The sequence below is a fragment of the Marmota monax genome, unplaced genomic scaffold (genome assembly GCF_021218885.2).
Source record: "Marmota monax isolate L192 unplaced genomic scaffold, Marmota_monax_Labrador192_F-V1.1 WCK01_AAM20220418_F8-fsc00004, whole genome shotgun sequence".
Lineage (NCBI taxonomy): Eukaryota > Metazoa > Chordata > Mammalia > Rodentia > Sciuridae > Marmota > Marmota monax.
Window position 1 is genome coordinate 18,203,168 of NW_026692881.1, and position 6,196 is coordinate 18,209,363.

Here is a 6,196-nt window from a genome sequence, read left to right on the forward strand (position 1 = left end):
GGGTCTCAATGTGGTGCTCAGCACCTCACTTTTGCTGAGCCTGGCTTTGAACTCGTGGTCCTCCTGCCTCAGCCTCCTGAGTCACTGGAATTACAGGCATGTACCATGATGCCTGGCAATTTTTTTTTTCAGTTTTAGAGATTAATCCCAGACCCCTGCACATAACTTGATGGCACCCTACTACTGAGCTATATCCCCAGGCTTTTTTTTTTTTTAATTTAAAATTATTTTTAGAGAGGGTCTCACTAAGATGCCAGGCCAGCTTTGAATTTTAGATCCTCCTTATTCTTGAAAAGCTGGGATTACAGGTGTGTACCGCCACACCTGGCTACAAAGTGCTATTGAACAAGCAAGAAAACAGGTTCAGCCAGGCATGATGGCTCATACCTGTAAACTCAGTGACTTAGGAGGCCGAGGCAGGAGGGTCCCAAGTTCAAGGCCAACCACAGCAATTTAGGGAAAACCTTGTCTCAAAATATAAAATACAAAAGGGCTGAGAAATGATTCAATGGTTGTGAGGGGAATGGGAAAATAAATAAGGAGAGAAATGAATTACAGTAGATGGGGTAGAGAGAGAAGATGGGATGGGAGGGGAGGGGAGATAGTAGAGGATAGGAAAGGTAGCAGAATACAATAATTACTAATAGGGCATTATGTAAAAATGTAGATGTGTAACCGACGTGATTCTGCAATCTGTATTTGGGGTAAAATTGGGAGTTCAAAATCCACCTGAATCAAATGTATGAAATATGATATGTCAAGAGCTTTGTAATGTTTTGAACAACCAATAAAAAAAATCATTAAAAAAAAAAATGATTCAATGGTCAAGTACCCCTGGGTTCAGGCCCTGGTACAAAAAAAAAAAAAAATAGAGAAAGGGTCTCACTAAATTGCTTAGGGCTTAGTTGCTAGGTTGCAGGGGCTGACTTTGAACTCAAGATTCTCCAGCCTCAGCCTCCTGAGCTGCTGGGATTACAGGTACACCCCACTATACCTGGCTCAGTTTGGGGGATTGTGGTACAGGCAAAAATGGAAAAGGAGGCTACAGATGCCTGGGAAATATACTTGGGATATTGGGGCCAAAGGGTTGAGCCTATGTTGAAGGTTTTTAACTTAATGACAATGTCCCTGAGGACAGGAAACTTAGCTGATTTGAATAAATAGATATAAACATCCAGTGTTCTTTTGTATGTGTGAGATGAAATTCACCTAAGATTAATGCTTTTAAAAAAATGGAATTCTGGGCTGGGGATGTGGCTCAAGCAGTAGCGCGCTCGCCTGGCATGCATGCGGCCCGGGTTCGATCCTCAGCACCACATACAAACAAAAATGTTGTGTCTGCCGAAAACTAGAAAATAAATATTAAAATTCTTTCTCCCCTCTCCCTCTCCCTCCCCCTCTCTGTCTTAAAAAAAAATGGAATTCTGGGACTGGGGTTATGGCTCCTTGTAGGACACTCACCTAGGATGTGCGAGGCCCTGGGTTCGAACCTCAGTACCACATAAAAATAAATAAAATAAACGTATTGTGTCCAACTACAACTAGAAAATAAATATTAAAAAAAATAAGTAAACAGGGGCTGGGGTTGTGGCTCAGTGGTAGAGCACTTGCCTAGCATGTGTGAGACACTGGGTTCAATTCTCAGCACCACATATAAATAAATAAAATAAAGGTCTGTCAACAACTAATAAAAATATTTAAAAATAAATATAAAATTTTAAAAAAATGGAATTCTGGTTTGGGGTTGTGCTTAGTGGTAGAGTGCATGCCTTGCACATGTAAGGCACTGGGTTCAATCCTCAGCACCACATAAAAATAAATAAAGTATTGTATCCATCTACAACTAAAAAAAAGTTTTTTAAATGGAATTCTGAGAGGATTTTCCCCCTTGCCTCTATATATGATTATCCTCTCTCCATTTGTCATCATCACTATCATTCCTTTCTCCACCAAAGGAGTTTTTCTTTTTTTTTTCTTTTTCTTTTGTACAAGGAATTGAACTAAGGCGCGCTCAACCACTGAGCCACATCCCCAGCCCTATTTTGTATTTTATTTAGAGACAGGTCTCACTTGAGTTGCTAAGTGCCTTGCCATTGCTGAGGCTGGTTTTGATGAACTTAGGATCCTCCTGTCTCAGCCTCCTGAACCACTGGGATTACAGGCATGTGCCACCGTGCCTGGCTCGAAAGCAGTTTCTTAAGGTGGCGCAGGCCTGTAATTCATCTACTAGAGAAGCAAAGGCAGAGTGATTAAGTTTGACCCTGTCTCAAAATTTTTAAAAAATATATATTTTTTGGTACTGGGGGTTGAATCCAGGGGTACTCTATCACTGAGCTGTATTCCCACTCTTTTTATTTTTCATTTTTTTTTTAAGTTATAGAGGGACACACAATATCTTTGTTTATTATTTTACTTTTTATTTGGTGCTGAGGATCAAACCAGTGCCTCACACGTGCTAGGGAAGCACTCTGTCACTGAGCTCCAGCTCCAGCCCCTATTCCCAGCTCTTTTTATTTTTTATTTTGAGACAAGGTCTTGCTAGGTTGCTAGGGCTGGCCTTGAATTTCAGATCCTCCCACTTCAGCCTCCTGAGTTGCTGGGATTACAGGTGTGTGCCACCATACCTTGCCTTTTTTTTCCTTTTAATTTTTTAGTTGTTAACAGATCTTTATTTTATTTATTTATATGGGATGCTGAGAATCAAACCCAGTGTCTCAAACATGCTAGGAAAGTGCTCTACCATGGAATCACAAACCCAGCCCCACCTTTTTTCTTTTTTAATTTTTTTTTTTTTTTAGTTGTAGTTGGACACAAAACCTTATTTTATTTATTTATTTTTATGTGATGCTGAGGATCCAACCCAGCACCTTGCTCCTGCTAGGCGAGTGCTCTACCGCTGAGCCACAACCCCAGCCCCCCCACTTTTTCTTTTGAGACAGTCTGTGTTTATGTATTTATTTATTTATTTGGTACTGCCACATCCCCAACCTTTAAAAAAAAATTTTGAGACAGTCTATTGCTAAACTTCTGAGGCTAGCTTTGAACTTGTTCTACTGCCTCATGCCTCCAGTGTCACCACCATGCCCAGCCATTCTCACTATGTTACCTGGCTTGCCTCTAATTCCTGAGCTCAACTGATCCTTCTGCTTCAGCCTCCTGAGTAGGTGGGACTACAGACCCACACCACTGTGTCTTTCTTGCAAGAGCATTTTTTAGAATATGTTTTTCCTCAAAGGAAATATTGTGCCATCTTGTATTGTTCTTACTGGTTTCTTATAAGCAGTTTATTTCCAAGTTTATTGGAACTAAACTTTATTGTTGCCCCTCATCTGACTATAGAGAAAAAAAATGATTCTAAATTTGTGGCTTCTAAAATTTATTTGGGAACATAAAACTAACTCACCTGAAAGATTAAGAAATAACTAAAAGAAAGTTCTTTCTTCTCTTGAACTTTTAGTGGGAATGTATATGGATGCAACATTCCAAAAAGGCAATTTGGCACTACATTTTAACTCAGCAATTGAATTATTAATATTGTTTTTTTTTTCTTTTTAAATTCTTCTTTTTTTTTTTTTTGGCACTAGGGATTGAACCCAGGGGTCCTTAACCATTGAGCCACATCCCCAGACCTTTTTACCTTTTTGTTTTTTTAAGATTTTTTTTTTTAGTTGTAGATGGACATAATACCTTTATTTTGTTTATTTATTTTTTTATGTGATGCTGAGGATCTAACCCAGTGCCTCACACATGCTAGGTGAGTGCATGTGTCACAATTCCAGTCCCTCAGAACTTTTTGTATTTTATTTAGAGACAGGGTCTTCCTGTGGTGCTCTGGGTCTTGTTAAATTGCTGAAGCTAACCTTGAACTCCCTCCCAAGCCTCCAGAGCTGCTGGGATTATAGGCATGTGTCACCATGCCCAGCTAATTATTATTATTATTATTTTGGTACTGGGGATTTAACCCAAGAGCAGTTTGCCACTGAGCTACATCCCCTGATCTTTTTATTTTATTTTATTTTGTATTTCGAGACAGGGTCTCACTAAATTGCTGAAGCTGGCTGGTTTTGAACTTTTTCAAACTTGTGATTCTCTGCCTCTGCCTCAGCCTCCTGAGTCACTGGGATCATAGGTATGTGCCACCAGGCCCAGCTTCCCCAGCTGTTTTTGTTTTGTTTTGTTTTGTTTTTGTTTTTTAAATGAGGCTTCATTTAAAACACACACACACACACACACACACTATATATATATATATATATATATATATATATATATATATATATATATATATATACTGTAACAAGCTATCACAAACTTTATATGCTTTTTTTAAAAAAATACTTTTTAGCTATAGATGGACACAATACCTTTGTTTTATGTATTTATTATATTTTTATGTGGTGCTGAGGATTGAACCCAGGGCCTTGCTCCTGCTAGGTGAGTGCTCTAACTGCTGAGCCACAACCCCAGCCCAAACTGGGTGGTTTTAAGCCAAAACAAATTAAATTCAGACAGGGTCTTCTACATTGTTGTCCAGGCTGACTTTGAACTTTTAGATCCTTCTACTTCAGCCTCCCAATATATTTATATAATGGAACTGTTACTCAGAGTTTAGGAAATGTTTGGCTAGTGAATAAATTAACATGAAAGAAGCAAGTATGAATCATACATACAGGGGCTAGGGATGTACTTCAGTTGATAGAATGTTTGCCTTATATGCACAAGGCCCTGGATTCTAATCCCCAACATGAAAACAGAAACACTAAAACGACACATACAGCATGATTTTTTTTTTTTTTTTTGCAGTATTGGGGATTGAACCCAGGACCTCACATATGCAAGTCACTGACCTATATCTCCAACCTTTTTTTTTGAGCTAGGGTCTTGCTTATGTTGCCCAGGTTGGCCTAGAACTCCATAGCTGAGAATACAGGTGAGAGCCACTCCTCCTGGCTACATATTTATATCCAAGATAAGTGTGTGCATGAATACACAGTAAAGGTAACAAAGGCTAAATCTGGGAAGTAGAACTGGAATTTGCAGGTCAAGTATATGCAGATATTTATTTATTTATTCATTGTACTGGCGATTGATCCCAGGAGTGCTTTTACCTCTAAGCTACTTCCCCAGTACTTTTCATTTTTGTGGTACTGGGGAGTTGAACCCAGAGCTTTGCAAATGTTAGGCAAGTGCTCTACCACTGAGCTATACCCAGCCCCCCACCCTTTTTTTTAAGAGAGAGAGAGAGAGAGAGAGAGAGAGAGAGAGAGAATTTTTTTAAATATTTATTTATTTATTTTTTTAGTTCTCGGGGTACACAACATCTCTGTTTGTATGTGGTGCTGAGGATCGAACCTGGGCCGCACGCATGCCAGGCGAGCGCGCTACCGCTTGAGCCACATCCCCAGCCCCCAGCCTTTTATTTTTTTATTTTTATTTTTTCATTTTGAGCCAGGTTCTGCTAAACTGCTGAAGCTGTCCTTGAATTTGCCACCCTTCTGCCTCAGCCTCCTGAGCTGCTGGAATTACAGGCATGTGCCAGGCTCCCAGCATATATTTTTGTACTATTTGAACCAATTGTTATGCTTTTGTAAACACACACACACAGACCCAGGAAAACAATATAAAGAAGTTGATAGGTGGAAAATGAGTGAATAATAGAGACAGCGTTGGACGGTAAAAAAGAGAGATCACGTTGTTTTGCTTTTGGGATAATCAAAAGGCTTTCCTAGATTAAATTAGGTATGAAAGATGTTTAAGTGTTTTGAGTATTCCAGGTGGAAAAACAAAGGTAGGAGAACTTTTTTTTGTCTTTGGAGGACAGAAAGATCTGGAGCAGTGGGACGTAGACTTGGCAATGGAAACCCAATGTGAGTTTCTGTGTAACAGCTGAGAAAGAGCAAAAGAACGGAGAATGCGGTATTTTAAAAGTAAATTTGCCGTATTGCAGCAGTGTGAGATTAGGTGAGGATTAGTGCCTAGAGATCGGATGTCCACTAGGAGGTGCTATTTCGAAACAGGCCCAACTCGGACTAAGGTGAAAGCAACGCAGAGCAGGTAGAATGTCAGTCAGACAAAGAGGGCGTTCCAACAGTTGGTCGAATTAACGCATATAAGTGGTACGCAAATATTAATTATCACCATTACCGCGTGCTCGCTAACTAATCTGGTCTTCCGGAGTAACCCAAATCTAAGCACT